Here is a 21,232-nt window from a genome sequence, read left to right as displayed (position 1 = left end):
ATTTTTGGTTGTGTGTGTGTTAGCCTGCCACACCACCAGTGAAAAAATAAAAACAATTTTTTGTGTGTGTGTTAGCCACACTTGTCATCAGCCTAGGTACTCAGGGGTGCTGTGCTGCTGTCTGTCAAGGGGCTTCTGCCTCTTTCAGGGGTTCACCCCCATTGTGAAAAAAACAATTTCTACTTCAGGGTCCATAGGGGGTCCACAGGGTTGACCTTGGGGTATAGGTTGGGAACCAAATCCGGGCACCACGCAGTTAAAGCTTTTAGCTCCCAGGATGCACTTGGGTCCACTCTCCCTATAACCCCACCCCCCAGCAGAGGCACCTCAGTTTAAGTTGGTGCCCGGCCGGAGTCGGGTCACTGTTAGTGCAGTGGATTAGCAGCCCCTAAGCTTAAAATTTATTTTAAAAAAGAGTTTTATTATTTTTTACTACTCTTCAGAGCGGCAGCGTCAGACTGTCCAATGGACGTCTAAGCTGCCGCTCCTACACCCCGCCGGCGCTGCGACGCCAGTACAGATCTGGGGATCGCAGCGGGACCCCAGAGTCTGTACTAGCCGGACTCTGGAGGAATCCCTAGGCTGCTGCCGGATCGACGGGGACAGGTAAGTCGCGTGGTCACCGCTTGCGGTGATCCACGTGTGTATGCAGCCTTATGCCTCCGGTCTCTGGGGACAGACCGGAGGCGCTAGCAGTGGCAGCGGGCTCCCCCTCCATGGAGGCATACCCCGCGTGTCCACTAGCCCACCAGGGATTATAGCGGGAACCGGCATCCCGGGGGGTTAATTACTAGCCAGGGGAGGAAGCCTTCCCTGTCTAGCGGCTCCTCCCCTCAGCTCAGCGCGCCTTTCAACACGCAGTCTGGCGTCGCTGAGCTGCTTCCTCCGCGGGCCACGCTTCTTCTGAGGTCTCCAGCGGCCATTATCTCTCGGTGGTGCTGCAGAACTCCTAGGATGACAGTGAGCCCAGTCCCCCTGCGTACCTGGCCATTTTGGGTGAGTGTACACAGAGCTATAGCCTTCCCAGACACTGAATCTGGGCAGTTGAATGTAGCGGCATTGTGCAGTATATTATATGTCATGCAAATGTATGTATATATATTTTTCTGCATTGTATGTGACATACTAGTGCTGACTGTCTGCTTTTTCTCTCACCTGTCAATGTATATCTATCCCTTTACTTTATCTGCCCTAATACAGGTGTACCTGGGGTGGTTCTGAGACCTCACATATATATACTTGTTAATATTTGTGAGGTTTGTCACATACTGTTGCTTGCTGCACGTTGCCATATTTTAGATGGAACTGTGAGTTGCATACGCTGATAATGGGTCCCTGCAGCTAATCTTAGCGTCAGTCAGGACCGGTATGGCGCTGCTTAATATTTCCGTCAAGATAGTCAAATATGTCTGACCAGGAGATTGCGCACGATATTGCACCCATTATTGCTATCAAGCCATGTGCTGCAGGTATTAGTGCGGAGGATTTGACTCAGAAAGGTTTTGTATGCAGCGCCATCTGGTGCCGGGCCCCTTGCACGACCCCTTTGGGCGGTTTATTTCTCAGGATCCTCTCCTTTGAGGATCGCCGGGCGGGTCCCATTGTCGTAACTCGCTTGTGGTTACTTCACCATACTGCCCTTTTCAACTCTGGGTATCTCGCAATTTCTTGCACTTTACCCCTGTGTCGCAGACTATTGCTCCCTGCCGGGGTTTTTCACAGTACATGAATTACCTCCGGTACCGCATCGGTCTGTCATTCCCCTTGCAGGGATTACCACAACGGTCACCCTGGTGGATGTCGTTTTCTACGAAATACTAAATGGCGTGATATACGCCCTGTGGTTACTTCCCAGTGGCTCTGCCATGAACTGGAGGGTGTATTCGGCTCTTTCCCCCTCACATGGTGGGAGCCGATTGTGGTAACTTTACCTGAAATCAATGTACTCGTTTTCAGGGCCTGTTGCCCGTCCTACCATGGCCATCGCATGGTTGGTTAATACTGTTGCATACTGGGCTGATGCATTTGTAACGTTTTTCCCCTTCAACACGTCTGGGATTCAAATGTCTTTTGCCGCTCACATAAAATATGCAGTTGTCATATGTGGGATTACCTACATTGGATGCCGGTCTTCTAACTTTCAGGGTTTCAGCTGCGTCTGTATCCACCGCAATACCCTATGGCTACGTTATGGGAAAGCAGAGGTGCAGTCTCCTACCATGGGGAAGATCTTGTTTGGTCCGGCCTTGACAAGATTGTTGCATCATTGGCAGTATCACTAATGGAGAGATGCCGTCTTTAGCTACTCCCACTACATTCGGACTAAGGGCCTGATTCAGAGCCGTTCGTTAGAGGCAGTACGCTCGTTGCGTTCCGATGTTGACTAACCGCGCATGCGCCGGTGTTACACTGCGCATGTGTGTACGGCTAATTGCGAGTTTTTTTTGTCTCGTTCGTCAAATAGCGTACAGGAAGTGACATGTCAAATGTGATTGACAGAACAGGCCGTTTTTGGGCGTTGACGGGGGTGGAGATGGAAAAACGCAGGCATGGCGAGGCGTTGACGGGGCGTACATACATTAACAAATGCGAACGTCAAATGTGTTCGTACAAACTCATACGTCACTGGATGATCCTCTTTCCCTTCAAATTGCTCGCACAGCTTAGGGGCTGGATAACTCGACCACAGTGGCGATGGCCTTCTCCTCCGTCCCGGCACTCCACGATGTTGCATCGATTAATCACGGCTTGTCAGAAACTCAATTAGTGTTGGATTGAAAACCGGCTTGGTATGTGTTTGGAAAGCAGTTTTTTTGGATCGCACAAAACCGAACGCAGGTGGAAATCATAGCTGCTAATGTCAGGATTACACAATCAATTAGCGTACATTTGTGGGGGTGTATTTTGGCCGCAATGTGTTCGTTTTTGGACTATTGTAACAATAATGTCATCATGTTTAGGTTTGGTCCCTCATTTTGTGTTTGCAAGGTGTTTTTTACTCCTTAGGTAATGTTTAAAACGTTCCTTAACGAGCACTTTTTTTACAATGTGTAATTTGTGTTTTTGAACGTTGTTGGCTTGTGGGCCCGGATTAAAAGTAACCCATTTTGTAAAGAATGTCAGAATACAAAGTCGTACATTTCTGCAAAATTTATTTGTATCCACCCATAAAAAAAAAACATATTGAACTACAACATTTTGGGCAGTGTTCCACAATATTTATTAATTGTGCAAACAATAATTTTTGAATAAACGTAAATGTAAAAATTAAAAACAATTCACAAGAAAGGAGAGGGAAGTTTTGGCCAGAAAGGAATATGAGGCAAGCACAGAAGGAGTGTGGGAAAAGTAGCCTATGGTGTCACCGTTTTTTCGCCCATTTAGCTGGGGGAGGGAGGGCGCCAGACCGGGTCCGGGATGTCATCGGGCTGGCCTGTCCAGAGGCAGATGTTGTGGCCTCTGGACTAGGCACAGGGCTAGGCACATTTGGAGGATTGGCTGATGTTGTGCCAGAGGTGGAGGATCCTGATGTTCCGGCAGGAAGGGAGGTCGGCTCCACCATGTGCTGGCGAACGAGCTGCTCCAGGGCAGTGGCGATGCGGATGTTGGCCCTGGTATTTTCCGCCAGGGCCTGACCAATGGTCACAATGGCCGCAGCATTTTGCTCCAGGGCCTCAGCCACCCGTACCAGACTGGCGTCCATCCTCTGCAGAATCTCCGTATGGAAATCCGATTTTAAATTGAGTTCTGTGAGGAGGGACACTGCCTGCGAGGGGGATTGCCCTGGACTGGCTTCTGCAGGGTCCTCAGCCTGCAGAGCCAGCAGAAATTCTGCGGCCAAGGCTCCCCTCTGGAGCAGACTCATCCGCCTGTGTCTCTGTTGGAAAAATGAGAAAAGACTCACATTAGAATCTACATATTGGCACAATAACATTTCACAGTTGGTGACATCACAACATTTACCTGGGACAACATGAGGAGCCGCAAAGTCTGGCATGTCCGTATCCATGTTGGACACGCCAAACACCTCCACAGGCTGCACACACCCCTGTGCCAGCTCTTCTAAATCTGTAAACTCCAATGACACCGGGGTGGGACCTCCACCTGTCCCCCTTGCATGTCTAGCCCTGTGTGCCATTTTTTGTTTCAGCCGATATTTGAAGTCTTGCCATCTGTGGGTTAAATTGGAACCATTACTTTTTATTTGATTGGGTTGTTGGTTTTAGGGTGGTCAAGTGTTTACTTACCGCCGTTTGACATCCCGGGCTAGACGGACATAATCCCCCACCCTATTGACCTCCACGGCTACCTCTTCCCACATTCTCCACTTCTGGCTTGCACTCATATTCCTGTCTGCCTGTGGCAGGATGTCCGCACACTTCTGAATCAAAACCTCCATCTCCTTTCTTGTGAATTGTGGCTGCCTTTTCTTTTTGGTAGCTTTGCCCGGATTACTGGGCCCAGCAGCCTCTTCCATGTCATCCTCCTCACCTATTTGGGGTAATTTGAAGAAATCTCAACTTCCCAACTTGCACAATAATATGTTTAGAATTAATCATTGAGTCGAAATGCATGAAATACTTACCGCGGGACTGTGTCCATTGTTTTCCTGGTCTGTATCCATGTGTGTTGTTCCAACTAGAAATACACCAGAATTGTGTTTTTGTCTTGTGACGTATTTATACATGCGTCCTTATTTTGCGGCCGCATCATTGATTGTGCGTTCCTCTGATCCTTCCTTAATTTGGGCGGGAAACTAAACACTATTTATGGGTTGTGGCGTTTCTACTCGAGGTGGCGTTTATTGAATGTTGGAGGTTACGTTGGTTGGAGTTGATTGTTGGCTGGTTTTGGAGATTGCGTTTATTGTTTTTTTTTTGTGTTAGCGGTTTTTCTTGGTTTTCAGTTCCTTTTTTTTCACTTTTGGTTTTTTGGATCGTTTCCAGTTTTGGTAAGTTTGGGGAAGTATAACTTCGGGGCAATTTGTCTCTCATTGTGGTGTTGATTTTTCTAATATTTTTTTTCCGTCATTTCATCTCTCTTAGGTTTTTTTTTGGCTCTGCCCCAAAGACATTTTGGTCCGGTTTCTTAGATATTAGCTCTTGGTAAGTTCATGTGTTAAATTGTTTAGGGAATGTTCTTGTTTGTCTGTACGCAACTTTGGTTGGCCTTCCACATGTGACGTTGTTTTTTGCCAAATCGAACTCTGTGTTTTTTGTTAATATTTTTGGGCGCCGTTATTGTGCCCTGTATTTGCCAACTAATTAGCGCATTTTTACTACTTGCTATTATGCCCTGTATTTGCGATCTAATTAGCGCATTTTTACTACTTGCTATTGTGCCCTGTATTTGTGACCTAATTAGCGCATTTTTACTACTTGCTATTGTGCCCTGTATTTGCGATCTAATAAGCGCATTTTTACTACTTGCTATTGTGCCCTGTATTTGCGATCTAATTAGCGCATTTTTACTACTTGCCATTGTGCCCTGTATTTGCGATCTAATTAGCGCATTTTTACTACTTGCTATTGTGCCCTGTATTTGCGACCAAATTAGCGCATTTTTACTACTTGCTATTGTGCCCTGTATTTGCGATCTAATTAGCGCATTTTTACTACTTGCTATTGTGCCCTGTATTTGCGATCTAATTAGCGCATTTTTACTACTTGCTATTGTGCCCTGTATTTGCGAACTAATTAGCGCATTGTGAAATGTGTATTCATCCCTTAATAATGTTTTTTGTCGATTGGAGCATTGGTTGATTACATTTGGCCTCTATTTGGCGTAGTGTGCGTAACGTCATTTTGCTCTTGGGCCAAATGTGTGTGTGTCCCCTTTTATGTTTTGTGTTGCTTAAATTTGTGATAATGACATGGCCAGCATAAAATTATGTATATTTTTGATGTTATTATTTGCAGTTACAACATATCATGACAATACCCCGGCATGTAAGCATCACTGGATGGTATTTGAAAGCAAAGTTACATGTATTTTTATTGGGTGTTGTAAAAAGGCTGACCTTCCAATGTTGTCATTTCAGGTTGATTTGGGTCGGATTGTTCTGGCCCTGCTCCCGGAAGCCGACCAACCTCAATCTCGTCCCAGGCGTAGGCATCGTAGGCGTGCAAGGCCCCAGATATTTCGAACACGTGTCACCCTTTTTGGAATGCCAGATGATGAGGTTTTAAGATGATACCGTCTTCCTCCAAAAATCATCATAGACACTCTCTCATTAATAGAGAGTGATCTTGAGCGGCAAATTGACAGTCCTACAGCAATTCCACCACTTACGCAATTAATGGCGGTGTTACATTTCTGTGCCTCAGGATCGTTCCAAACAACGGTGGGAATAGTGGTGGGCATCTCACAATCCTCCTTTTCCCGGATCCTGAGGGCAGTGATGGAGGCACTTTTCAAGCACCTCCATCATTTTATTCAAATGCCTTTGGATATGGGTGCCCTTAGTGTGGCCAAGGCCAATTTTTATCAAATAGCTGGCTTCCCACACATCATAGGGGTTGTGGATGGTACTCACATACCACTTCAGCCTCCAGCACGGCTGGAGGCAATATTTAGAAACCGTAAACACTATCACTCCCTCAATGTAATGGTGGTATGTGATGCCTCCCTCCAGATCCTGTCCCTGAATGCAAAATTACCAGGAAGTGCACATGACTCCTTCGTCATTCGGCAATCAGGGATATGGCACAAATTAACCAACCTACAAGCTGGTGATGCGTGGCTTCTGGGTAAGTGGAGACCTTTAGTACATAACAATGTTAAGCTTCATACAGAGTGAGCCTGATGTTGTCTTTTCGTTTTCACAGGAGACAGTGGCTACCCTTGCACGCCCTGGCTGCTCACTCCTTATTTGGCTCCCACACCAGGGCCACAAAGTGAGTATAATTCCGCACTTACTGCCACCAGGCAAGTGGTGGAGCGCTGTATCGGCCTTTTAAAAGGCCGATTCAGATGCCTCCACCGCTCTGGTGGCGAACTCATGTATTTGCCGGATATGGTTTCGAAAATTGTGGTCCTGTGTGGGATATTTTACAACATCGCCATAAGGAGTGGTGTCCCAATGCAGCCAGAGGATGCCTTACCTGAGGATGGCCCCCCCGAGGTTGGTCGGAGGTCAGTATGTGGGGGGGCCATACGCGATGATGTGGTGGCCAGATTTTTTAGGTAATTATTTGCAAAAAACCAGTGTTGATACCTAATGTGGTTGGGTTTGTTTGAGAGCATCTAATTTTTTGCTAATTTGTTTCTCCCTCTTCTGTTTTTTGACATAATCTTTGGCACTCCAACAATGACTACTTCCTGCTACCCTTACAGAACCTGTATGTGGATATTTTGTGGCTATATTCGGGAACACTTATTGCCACGCCATATATGTGGAATCATGTTGGCATGGTCCTTCGTCAACCAGTTCTTGATTGTTTTTTTTGGGTGTTTGTTTTTTGGTATGTGTGGTATTTGAGATTATCACTGTGTGTTTTGTTTGTGAGTGACCACTTTGCAATTTCTGTTATGTTGGTAATACATTTTTTTAGAGTGAAATGTTGTCCCTTTTTTGTAACATTACCACCAAGTGTAACCAGGTTCACACATGTAACATTTGACTAAGGGGTAATCCAGTACTGACGCCATTTGTGCAAAAATGATTCCTTTATTCTGGGTCCAAACCCACACCAAAAGGAAGCCTGTACAATCCTTTTGCTTCGTAATATTGCCCTAAGCTGCTTGCACACCAACTAGGAACCTGGAAAATGTTGAAATATCTAATTGTGACTACACCAAAAAAGGGAAATCAGATTTGTACTGTTAGGTGTTTCTTGTGGCTGTTTGACCCAAAAATACAACACACACTCTTATTGGCCCAAATGTGAAATCCTTGCAGGAACACTATACTTATGTCAGGGTAAACAATATGTGGTTGGGACAAAACGAATGAGCCAGAACGTAACTTCAAACAAAACAATTTATTTACAGAATGTTGAACAAAAAAAAAAAACTACTCCCTAAGGAGGACCGACATACGGTCAAGGACCACCAGCACCCCGATGATTTGGCTGTGCATCTGGGCCACACATCCGGTTAAATTTGCCCGAAGCCTCTGTTCCTCTGTGGGTGAGAAAAAATTGGGGATTAATACAACAATAGTGAAACCACATAAAAAAACAATAAAAAAAAAAAAATGCATTAAAATTCATCACACTAAAATGGTGTAGGGCAAAAATGCAAGGCCTATGTCCAAATTCAGACAGGTGTGCTATGTGTATGTTGAAAACAGGAGTAACAGGTTACGGCAAACGACCAAAACCACTTATTTTTGGGTTAAACAAACAAAAAACATAAAATTATAAACAAAAAACAAACAGTTTGTGTCGAAAAAAAACAGCAAAAAAAAACATACCGGAAGACCCAACGCCAGCTACAGAAGGCCCTCCATCGTCCTCCTCGGAGGTGGGTCCATTCCCCAAAGATCAGGGCGGTGTAATGACCGACTCCGGGGAGGGGGTCATTCAAAGAGGGGTGGTTGGAGGAGAGGGGGAATTGGGACGGAGGGGAAGGAGTCCAGAAAAATCTGGATGAGGGTGTAGGAAGGCTGGGGAGGAGGGGGGAATAGGGGAAGGAGTGGAGTTGGAGTGTTGGCTGGGGGTGGGGGAGAGTGGCCGTGCTCACCGTCTGGCGGGATGCTGATGGCGTAGTCTTCGCTGGGCCCCTAAAAGATGGCAAACAAATTGTGGTTAGATCCAACACTAATCCGCAAACAAAATCAATTTCAAATGCACCCCCAAACCCCCAAAAAAATAAAATAAATTAGAATGAATAAATATGAAAGACAGGGAAAACATGGCCATGCAGATAGGAGGAGAATGAATAAATATGAAAGACACGGAAAACATGGCCATGCAGATATGAGGAGAATGAATAAAGATGAAAGACACGGAAAACATGGCCATGCAGATATGAGGAGAATGAATAAATATGAAAGACACGGAAAACATGGCCATGCAGATATGAGGAGAATGAATAAATATGAAAGACACGGAAAACATGGCCATGCAGATATGAGGAGAATGAATAAATATGAAAGACACGGAAAACATGGCCATGCAGATATGAGGAGAATGAATAAATATGAAAGACACGGAAAACATGGCCATGCAGATATGAGGAGAATGAATAAATATGAAAGACACGGAAAACATGGCCATGCAGATATGAGGAGAATGAATAAATATGAAAGACATGGAAAACATGGCCGTGCAGTTAGGGCCACAAAGACAAACATGAAAACCACAATCCATTAAACTTACTCGCAGCGATCTGCATGCGAAAGCATGCCAGCAAGCGGGGCGTCCGCCGTTGCAGGTCCGACCACCTGCGCTCCAGCTGCCCGATATGGCGGCGTGAGCCGAAGGAGCGCAGGCGGGCCCGAACCTCCGCATATGCGGATCGCTTCTCCCGGTTGGTGATGGGTGGAGGCTGGCTGGTTATCCGCCGATCCATCACCTCCGTAAGCACCAGCAGCTCGCGCCTGGTGAATGCGGAGGCTCTCATGATGGCAATGGAGTTTTTCCAAAAAATCATTTTTGATAAAGTGCTCAAAAATTTTATGATTGGCTAATGTATTTAGGATATTAACAGGAGCAATTCTATTGGTTAGTGTATGAGTCATGTGTTCGACAGGGCCAGAAATCTGAGGAGACTTATGATAGGCTTAATGCAGTGACATGCGTAAGCAAATTTACATTAAAAAATGAACTCCATGAAATATGCGGGGCTAAAAACAAATAGACCAATTATTTTATAGGGGTTAACATGTATTTTGACAAATAAAAGCGAATGTTTAAGCCATACGTATTCTGCGGGTAAACACAAACACGGACATAAATAAAGTTTATTGCATTGTGTAAAAAAAAAAAAAAAAAACAATTAAGCTAATTGATATATTGATTGGCATGTTACGATTGAGGGAGGTAGGCAGAATAAACGAGCAGTTAATCGAAATGTCTCAGGCCAACTTCCGGGTAGTACTAGTGCGTGCGTTCCCTTCAAACCACTTCGGGGATGTACGCTCGCTATTTGGCACGCTCGTTAGTTAGAGGAGGGGTCGCCTGAGTTTGGGGAGGATGTTTTGATGCGAACGAAAATACGAGCGTGTGCCTGAATTTAAATATTTCTTTACATTCGCCTAACGTCTGAACGGCCACTTGCGTCTTTTTGTCCTCAGGGTCAGCCTAAAGGCCTGTTTTTTCCTAGGCTGTTGGCCTCCACGGGGGCCACCATATCTAGTACCGAGCTGTTCTGGACGGCCCTGCTTCTACGCCGGAGGATAAACCTTCAGCCTGATGGGGCAGGTCTACATCTGGGGGATTCCAGAGTGAGATACTGATTCTCAACGGCCTCTCATTGCTCAGGCGGCCTCCTCACAGGCGTTGTTACACGGGCCCTTCTTCCGATCAGGGCCTTACAAACCCAGAAAGCTATACAGCCTTTGCGGTAAGCAGAGCTATTTCGGCCAGCCTCACTATCTCAGCGAGGGACTGGTTGTTCTTTTTTCTTTCTGGGGCAGTGACTGACTGGTCCTTCATTTGCCTATACTCTGTCTCAAATCCCTGAATCAGATTCCAAGGGTGCCTGGACTCAGGTGGAATCCTCCTTGCTCCATCATCCGACGTTTGGAGCCTGGGGACTTTATGGTATATCTGAGTATTCAGGATACGTACCTACGGGTACATACAGAGCCCTCTCATCAGCAGGGGTTCAGGTTTGCTGTGCCACAGCAAAACTTGCAAGTTTCGGGCTCTGCCTTTTGGGACTGTCCTTAACTCCACCGGGGTTTACCAGCTTTACGGATTTTCTGACGGTTCACCTGTTCAGTGTATCCGAATGCTCCTTTCTCTGGACGTCCTCCTGCTTTTAGCAGGATCACCGAGGTACTTTACCGCCGGGTCAGGATAACCGTGGCTTTTTCTCGGCACAGATAATTAGTCACCGGAGAAAAAGTCCTCCCTGCATCCCTCACAGAGTATTCTTCATCTGGGAGCACTACTGGATTCTCAGGAATCTGAGAATTTTTCTGGCGTAAGACAAGCTCTCCGCTCTTCAACTTGGAGTGTGCGGATGTCTACGCGGTCGACATATGTCATTACTCTTGGTGATGCGCGGTCTCCCAGAGTGTCTACCTTTTGGGAGGGGGGAATGTGATCAGTTCCATTCCAGGCCTTGCCATAATTGACTCTTCTCCAGATGGATCGAGTTTTTTCCATCGGATCGCTGTTCGGACGATGATGCTCTCTCCGGAGGCGAGTCGGTCTCTGTCCGGGTGGCTATGGCCATCTCGTCCAGGGTATTCTTTGCTGCAGACAGTGTCTGGTCCGCATTCATTTCGGGGTAGCTGGACGTCTGTCGCTTCCACCCTGCCACTTGTTGGAACTTTCGGCTGTCTTGGGCCTTCACTCTGGCCTAACCCTTATGTCACGGTAAACCTGCATAGGTTCAGTCCAACAGTGTCACAACAGTGGCTTCCATCTAGGCAACACTGGTAGTTCGGTGGCAATGACAGGAATGTCATACATTCTGACATAGTCCAAGGGTCTTCTCATGGCCAACTCTGCAGTGTTCATTCCGGGAGCTCTCCATTGGGAAGCGGGCTTCCTCAACCGTCACGACGTGCATCCCGGGGACTAGTCTCTTCTCCAAGAGAGGTTTCAACTCCTGGTGAGCAGAGGGGGCCTCCCTGAGGTGATTGGTCCTCATGGCCTTCTGACTCTATCACACACTACCGGTGTTACAGACCAGCTCTAGGAGTACTGAAGCTACCTTCAGTGACTCTGTCAGTGAAGTGGTCCTTCCACTTTGTGTACCTGTGTCCTCCGGTCTCCCTTCTTCCTCGAGGTCTTCGGAAGTTTAATTCGAGACGGAGGGCCTTTCCTTCTGGGGGCTCCTGTTCATCCCAGATGTCACTGGTACTAGGATTTTCGGAGTCTCCTCATTGATGCTCCGTTCCTACTGCTTCACTATCTGGACCTGTCGTCTCAGGGTCCTTGTTTTTCCCTGGACCTGGATCGTTTGTCTATGACTGCGCCCCTGCTGTGGTCCTAGGGCTTCCCTGGCTCTGTCTTCATTGAGATGTTTAGAGCAGACAGGCCAGACTTTGCTGGGATCTGCCACAGACTGTGGCATATGTAATTCTTACGGTATCGTACCTGTCTATATGATCCTCCGGTGTCCAGGATTTCCAGATATTCTGGCATTCCTGCCGGCTGGCTTGGGTTTCACCCTCGGCCTGGCCTTCCTGACAGTGCGGATCTCTACACTGTCGGTATGGTTAAGATATGGAATTGCTCCACTCTGGTATCCAGTTCATCCTTTGGTGTGTTTTCTGGCTTATGCCTCCATTTGTCCTCCCTAGGGACTCCTTGGGAGTTAGTAGTGGTTCTTCATTCCCTCCGGGGACAGTCGATGGAACCGCTGGTTGTGATAGCCATTACATGGTCTATTGCTTAGGCTCTCTCTCTTTCTCTCAGGGTGTTTATATTAACCAGGAGAGTGTCTGACTTGGGAGCGTTCTCATGTGGCTCCCTCTTCTGGAGGGCATCATGTCAGGGTGTGAGTTGCTCTCGCCCTGTGTTTCTTCTTAATGTGGCTTTTAGGTTCCATATTATTCTGGAACTTATGGTACAGCCATTCAGCCCCCAGTCCTCTCGGCTGGTGTGGCCTCATTGACTGTGGTCCGGTCTCTTTGGATTTATGTGATCCGTTCAAGCTCCTTACGGAAATCGGACTCCTTATTGGTGGTCTGAGATTTCTAGTTTTCACAGGAAAGGATGGCCGGCCTACAACTAAATGTTGGCTGGATGGCCTCGTATGTCTTCCTCAGGGGCTTACCCAGGGGTAGGCCTTTCTGTTGTTGATGCTTGTTTTTTTCTCGGGCCATGTAACCCTTGTGGGCGGCTCGTTGTGGCGCCTCGGCTGTTTTGCCTTACTAGGTGTCCACGTGGTCTTCTGTCCATACCTTTTTAAGGTTCTAGGCATTGGTTTTCTTTGCCTCTCAGGATGCTTCCTTTTTGGTGACGGATTCTCCTCTCAGCACAGGATCGTCCCCACCCTTGGTTGAACTGCTTTGGGACATCCCCAAGGTCAACCCTGTGGACCCTGAAGTAGAAAACAAGAGATATGGTAAGAACTTACCTTTGTTATCTCTGTTTCTACAAAGTCCATAGGGTCCACAGGGCGCCCGCCCTGACGCACCTGGCTTCATATGGGCTGTGTTACTGGTCACCGGTTTCCCATCTCCTTTTCTGTGAGTATGGTTCTAGAGTGTTCCAGTTTTCTCTCTCTTTTTCTCTCCTCCTCCAGCCTTTGGCTACTTACAAACTGAGGTGCCTCTGGCTGGGGGGCAGGGTTATAGGGAGAGTGGACCCAAGTGCATCCTGGGAGCTAAAAGCTTTAACTGCGTGGTGCCCGGATTTGGTTCCCAACCTATACCCCAAGGTCAACCCTGTGGACCCTATGGACTTCGTAGAAACAGATAACAAAGGTAAGTTCTTACCATATCTCTTGTTTTTTTGGTGTGTGTGTGTTAGCCTGCCACACCACCAGTGAAAAAATAAAAACATTTTTTGGTGTGCATGTTAGCCACACCACCAGTGAAAAAATAAAAACATATTTTTAATTGTGTGCGTTAGCCACAACTGAGTTGCATTATAATTGCTTGGTGACACTGCTGTAAGACCGCAGTGAGTATGGAGGACAGTCACATGACAGGAGAGCAGGATCCATATACCAGTGTTGTAGCTGCCGGCAGCAGTCATGATGACGATGCAAGGCCGTCAATGTCATCTATGAAGTCCGATGCACCAGGGCTTAAGTCAGGCTATGTAAAAAAAAATCAACTTTTACCCTGATAAAGAAAAAAAAGCTAAAGCTAAGTTAGCTTTAGTGAAACAAAAAATTGGCAATATGCCATTCACTACACGAAGTGGCAAGGAAAGGATAAGACATTGGCCTGTATTTATGACTGATGGTTCTAATGATAATTTAAGCCCCTCTGCTTGTAGGAGAGGTACAAAAAAAAATTTAATTGTTAAGATGTTAACTCGAGTAAGACACCGGAACCAACTGTGTGCTTGGAAAAAATCACAAATCCCAGATGAGAGTCCAAGTGTGTCCGCGGTTGCCAGGTGTGAGCCTGACCTTTCTAATACTGTACTTGAAGAGGATACTCCTTCCACCATTTGTGTGCCTTCTGATATAGAAATTGAGGATGTCTCTGTGGCATTGCTCGAGGAGGATATTTATCTAGTTGGCGATAACAGCAAGGGTGATGCAGATGATGATGATGAGGAGGATGTTAATGGCGAGGATGTTTGTGTAAAAACTGTAAATCAGGCAACAGTTGTTGCCCATGGTGCCATGCCTGGGCAAAGGACCAAAAAATCCACTATTCATGTGTGGAATCATTTCCACCCAAATCCGGACAACTTTTGCCAAGCCATTTGTGACCATTGCCAAGTAACAGTGAGTAGAGGTAAGGACCATCTTGGAACCTCGTCCCTGTTACATCACTTGCAGCGCATTCATCAAATCGGAAAGGGTATTGAAACTTTGTGGACAAAAAAACAACCAACAATTAGTCCAGTGTCACCAAGCTGCTCCCTTCTATCTGGATCCAAGCACCTGCAATATCCACCACCAACACCTGCATCATCATCAACATTCTCATTCGTGATCGGAAGTAGTCCTGCATCCAATATCATAAGGACTGACTCCTCTCCTATATATTCTTCCTTAGAAGGATCCTTGAGTGTTACGCCTGCTGCTGTTGCTATAAGTGGATCTTCTTCATCCCAGAAGGGGACCAGGAAGACAAACTACTGAAAGAAGTCAAGAAGTTCAACCAAACAATTGACTGTCACACAGTCCTTTACATTGGGGAACAAGTATGACAGCAAACACCCAGCTGCACAGTGGATTACTGACGCCATAACATCTATGCTGTTATTAGATGTGTGTCCAGTGTCCGCCATTAATGCAGTGGGTTTTACCCAGTTAATGTAGGTCCCGTGTCCCCGCTACAATGAGCCTTTTAGATTCCACTTCTCTAGAATAGCAATTCCCAATCTGTACAAGGGCATTTAAAAAAATGGACTATTCCCACTTGGACTCTCCTCGGGACTCTCCTCAGGATTTGTGATTTCTGACAATGCCAGCAATATTGTGCGAGCATTACATGTGGCGAATTCAATCACATCCCATGTTTTGCTCACATAATCTGGTGGAGCAACATTTTAAAAAACATGACAGGGGCGTGCAGGAGATGCTCTTGGTGTCCCAAAATATTTCTAGACATTTTTGACGTTCAGCAACTGCATGTCAAAGATTGCAGAACCAGCAAGAACTGTTGAATTTGCACTACCAACAGCTGAAGCAAGAGGAAGTAACTAGGTGGAATTCTACCCTCTATATGCTTCAGCGGATGGAGGAGCAGAAAAATGCCATCCAAGGCTACACTACGGCCTATGACATAGGGAAAGGAGCGGGAATGCACCTTAGTCAAGCGCAGTGGAGAATAATTTCAGTGTTGTGCAAGGTTCTCAAACCCTTTGATCTTGCCACACGTGAAGTTAGTTCAGACACTGCCAGCTTGAGTCAGGTCATTCCCCTAATCAGACTTTTGCAAAAGCACCTGGAGAAAATGAAGGAGGAGCTGAAACGCAGTGATTCCGCTAAGTTTGTGGGACTTGTAGATCAAGCCCTTCATTCCCTTCGACAGGATTCAAGGGTCGTCAATCTCTTGAGATCAGATCACTATATTTTGGCAACCATACTTGATCCTAGGTTTAAGTCATACCTTGTGTCTTTCTTTCCGATGGACATAAATCTGAAAATATGCAAAGAACTGGTGGTGAAAAAATTGTCAGCTCAAGCAGAACGTGACACGACAGCATCTCCTCCTTCAGTTTCTGCAGCTGCCAGAAAAAAAATAACATTTTCCTAAGAGACCCACTGCTGGTGGTAATGTAGATCAATCAGCAAAATCTAATAACATCTGGCTGGGTCTGAAAGAACTGCCTACAATGAGTGGCATGTCTACCGTGACTTTGTCTGATACAGTCACCATTCAGAGAATGGTGGATGACTATTTTAGAGATAGCATCCAATTAGGCATGTCAGACAGTCTGTTTCACTACTGGCAGGAAAAAGGCAATTTGGAGTCCCTTACACAAACTGGCTTTGCTGTACTTAAGTTGCCCACCCTCCAGTGTGTACTCTGAAAAAGTTTTCAGCGCAGCCGGGAACCTTGTCAGTGATCATTGTAGGAGGTTACTTCCCCAAAATGTGGAAATTCCACGAGGAAGACCTTTACCAGCACTTAACTCCAAAAAATACAGAAGCATCTGAATCTGTAATGGTGGATTCCAGCGGGACAAATTCATATTGTGTGAAGAAGAGAAGGATGCACACGCTGATGGGGATGACGATGACGACATCTAATGTATTGTAAAGCCAGTTTGTGTATGGGATCATTGCCACCAATGTCCACTGCGCATTGGCAGCTTGTTTTGTGGGGGGTCCAAACATACCAATCATCAGCCACAAGTGGCAGTCCCTGTCGCTGAAGTGATTGGTTTGTTAAACTGTGAATGTCCTGTTTCATATATACAACATAAGGGTGGGTTGGAGGGCCCAAGGACAATTCCATCTTGCACCTTTTTCCTTTCCATTATGTGTTGGTTGGGGCATTGCTGCCTGACATTTTAATGTTATGGTTTTTGATTGTCCAGAAATTGTAATGGCCACAGACAGCAGTTCCTGCATGCCCCTTTCATTTTTTTCAAAGAAAATTCTGAACCAATTGCTGCTTGTTGTGTAAACCCGACTGCACAAGTCGCACAACAGTGACATTCAGCCAAGGGTTCTCAACCTTTAAGGCTGCTACACGGCCCAAAGGCCGCGTCATGCTTCATGGCCCAAAGACCACCTGTCTTCACTCCTCACCAGCCCTCAAGGCTGTAATGGCAACTTGCCAAGAGTTCCAGGCCTCAAGGCCGGTGCAGGACTAATCAGAGCTCTGTATTCCACTACTACTCAGCCCGGAGGCTACATCAACAATTAACTATCAATTCTTCAGCCAGGGGCTGCACCAATTATAAATTCTTCAGCCAGGGCTGCACCATTTATCAATTCTTCAGCCAGGGGCTTCACCAATTATCAAGTATTAACTCTTCTTACTTCAGCCAGTGTCTGCGCCAACTATCAACTATCAATTCTTCAGCCAGTGGCTGCACCAATTATCAAGTATCAACTATTCTTACTTCAGCCAGTGACTGCTCCAACTATCAACTATCAATTCTTACTTCAGCCAGTGATTGTATCAATTATTAACTATCAATTCTTCAATGCTGAATGATTACCCCAACCATCATCTTTGCACAGTCCTCAACTTATCACTCAGTTTTGAGCCAGCTAGCTGGATGCAACTTTTTGGCCCTTAACTAGATGAAAAAAAATCAATATTGTGAGCTGTGAGGTGGTCAAAATTGATTGGAAACGAGTGGAAATAAATGTTATTGAGGTTAATAATACTGTAGGAACAAAAAAAAGACCCATTTTATGTGATTTTAGCTGTTTTAATGATTTTTTTTTTTTTTTTGCAAAACCAATCCAGATCCAAAACCAAAACGTGGGGGTCAGTACACTTCTCTATAAATAACCTGATACTGATTTCACTAGAGGAACCAGATTCTACAGACTTTACTTATGAAAAAACTGCAGACGACTGGGCCTCTAAGAAGAAAAGGAGAATATATAAAATGTTATCTAAAGATTAAATCATTGTAATTTCAGGATTTCAAACATTTTATTATTGCGAAGTCCCCCATCCAGCTACTTCTTGATGCCACCCGGCTGTAAAAAATTTCTGGTGTGAACACTGAAAATACATATAAATTGTCCTTACCAATATATATTTAACTATAATGCGCTCCATATTATAAATATAAAATGCAGCAATATTTCTACTGGTTTATGTTTGTTGAAAATCTTCTGTCTCTTTGTACTCTATGTTTATTAATATATATATATACATATATATATATATATATATGTGTGTGTGTGTTAAATAAGCAAGATACATTTTCATTACCTTTAACAGTAGACTGTGAAGCTTTATAATTTATCTGGGTCCAGAAGGCCCAATGTGTGAGTTTTTGTTTTCTAACTAGCTCTACTGTCTTTATGTACTGGTAATCACATTAATTACATTTGCATATTCTTCTAAAGCTCTTTGTAAATCAAATGAACCTATTTTTTCCCCATTCCTTTAGGTATCTCTATTTAGAATATTTAGAAATCTCAACAACTACAAAATCTGTCTGAAAGGTAAGGAACGTTATTATGTAAAGATTATAATGTACAATCTCATACACCTACACACACATATACATATTGTGTGTGTATCTTGCTGCATGTGGGGCATATTGATCAATTATCGGATTCTAGATGCAATAATTGTAATTTATCAACACTTATTTGCAGACATAAGAAAGTAAGGTGCCTATTTATCATTATATGTAATATATTTGTGGCATATTCCCCAAAAACACCTGTTTTTGGTGGATTTACGCAGTCATTAAATATCCGCTTTCTGCTGTGGTCCCTCCATTCCTGACAGCAGCTGCAGCAATGCTGTCAGATATACCAAGCTCTGAAATGCAAAGCATGTCAGAGTTTGAGCCCAGCATCTGAACCCTCCCCAGCACATGTATGCGCAGCAGACCACACATGCGCAATAGTTCGGTTAGAGGAGTAAACACATCGGAGCCTTTGTCCTTGTGGGCAGTGGCGTAACTAGGGTATTTGGAGCCCAGGGCAAATTTGAAAAGGGAGCCCCCCCCATGTGCAAAAAAAATGGGCGTGGTCACTTAAAAATGGGGCGTGTCAACATGACACACCCCTTTATTTTCAAACTGAACATTCCTATCCATATGCACCTTAACCCCAGTAGTACCCCCAGTATGCAGTTGTGGTCCCTCTCATGCAGGCCCATAGTAGTGCCCCTTATACAGTATCCCCAGTAGTGGTCCCTCTTATACAGCCCCCAATTAGTTCCCCTTACTCAGTACCCCCAGTAGTGGCCCCCCAAATGCAGTGCCCCACGTAGTGTTCCCCCTTATGCAGTGCCTCCAGTAGCAGTCCCCACAATGCAGTGTGCCCAGTAGCGGTATCCCCTTATGCAGTGCCCTTTTATATAGTGCCCCCAACAGCAGTCCCCACCATGCAGTTTTCCCAGTAGTGGTCCCCTTATGCAGGCACCCTGTAGTGATCCCCCCTATCTAGTGCCCCCTGTAGTGGTCCCCGCAGTGCCCCTAGCAGTAAGCCCCTTATATAGTGCCCCCAGCAGTAGTGTCCCCCCTCCCATGCAGTGCCCCCAGTAGTGGTCCCCCTGATGCAGGCTCCCAGTAGTGACCCCCCCTATCCAGTGGTCCCTGTAGTGGCCCTTCCTATTATTGCCCCCATTAGTGGTCCCCCGAGTGCAGTGCCTCTAGTAATACTAGGCCCCTTTTAGAATGCCCCCAGTGGTAGTCCCCCCAAGTAGTAGTCCCCAGTAGAGTAGTCCCCAGTAGAGTAGCTCCCCCCCCAGTAGAGGTCCTCCCAATGTCCCCCCCAGTAGATGTCCCCCCCAGTAGTAGCCAACCCCTCCCCCATTGTGCATATAGGTTTAAAAATAAATAAATATATATAAAAATATACTTACCTGATTCCACGCTGCTCCTGTCCGCGATGCCGCTCCCGCCCTCCAGTCCGCCCGGGCTGGCACGCTCAGCATTATGGGACTGACGTCATGACGTCAGTCCCATTACCCACTGCAGGAGCCGGACGGAAGTCCGGCTCTTGCAGTGGGTGCTGCAGCAGTCAATGAGAGTCTATCTGACTCTCATTGGCTGCTGTTTAACACACGCATCGCCGCCAGCGCTGGCGGCAATGCGTGTGTTATGCACAGCCTGAGTCCGCCTCCTGGCGCTATTGAGCAAGCGCTCAGGGGGAGGGAACGGGCTCAGGCGTGCAGCACAGGACCGGCGCTGGAAGCCTAGCGCCGGTCCTGTGCAAATGTGTAGCGCTGACCGCACTCATTGCGGTTGGCGCTACACTGGCTAACTAGGGCGGGCGGGCCGGTACCGTGGCCGGCGGCGCCCCCCCCGCGCCGCCGGTCCAACGGCGCCCAGGGCACAAACCCCGCTCACCCTGCCCTAGTTACGCCACTGCTTGTGGGTAAAGATTGATACATGCCGGGTAATATCACACTCAGACCACAATGCAAATGCGATTATTGATAAATGGGACCCCAAGTAATGCTCAAATGTAAGGACAGGTGCTCCTAAATGAGCCCCTCTCTGTGATATGTTCATAGTGAAGTAACTGCATAGGCATCCCGACTATAAATATCGGGGTTAGGATTATGGGTTAGAGTTAGGCATTTGGGGGGCGGTTTACGGTTGGGCTCCGGGTGGGAGCGGGGGTGGGCAGCGGGGGGAGCGTGGGTTAGGTTTATATATATATATATATATATATTGTGACAAGTTCACTGGCATCATAGTGGAAGGCAGGTATATTTCCCCTAGATTCCTGACCCATGTCTTTTGAAACCTCAGGAAAGTGTTTGTGTTAGGAATTTTTGGGGTTATTAGCTTCACAGGAGGCTAATTAGGGTTTTCAGCTTTGTGGCTATTTTTTAGTGCTGTGAGGCTGATCATTACAGGGAGAAACTGCCTGGGGAAAGGACAGTCTTTTCGTGTCTCTGTGAGAGAACCAGGTTGATGGAAGCAGGTAATCTAAACCTGAAAAGACCTTCTTATATTTTGTTTATTAGTGAGCTAGGATCACTTCTGTATAGCTAGTGCCAGGCAGCAAGGTGTTTATTTCTGTTTATTTTGCATGTATTGCTTAATAAAACTGGCAGAGGCCAGTTGCACCAGACCAGTGGACTTCGTGTTATTTCTCAGCTGCTGCGCAGTACCATCTATCCGAGGAGATGGTACCATTTCCCCGACCTTGCTACATGTGGTGGAGAATGCGGGCACCAATGGTCTGCCCATAGGTGAAGACAGCAGCAGCTTTGAGAGTTCTGCAGAAAGCAGGTCTGTGTCTGTCTGGACTGAAATTAAATGTAGCACAGAGTAAAACTGCAGGTATGATACTCTGCAGAGGCTTTTGCACA

Source organism: Taudactylus pleione, unplaced genomic scaffold, assembly GCF_031769625.1.
Source record: "Taudactylus pleione unplaced genomic scaffold, aTauple2 ptg000056l, whole genome shotgun sequence".
Lineage (NCBI taxonomy): Eukaryota > Metazoa > Chordata > Amphibia > Anura > Myobatrachidae > Taudactylus > Taudactylus pleione.
This window is presented reverse-complemented; position numbering follows the sequence as displayed.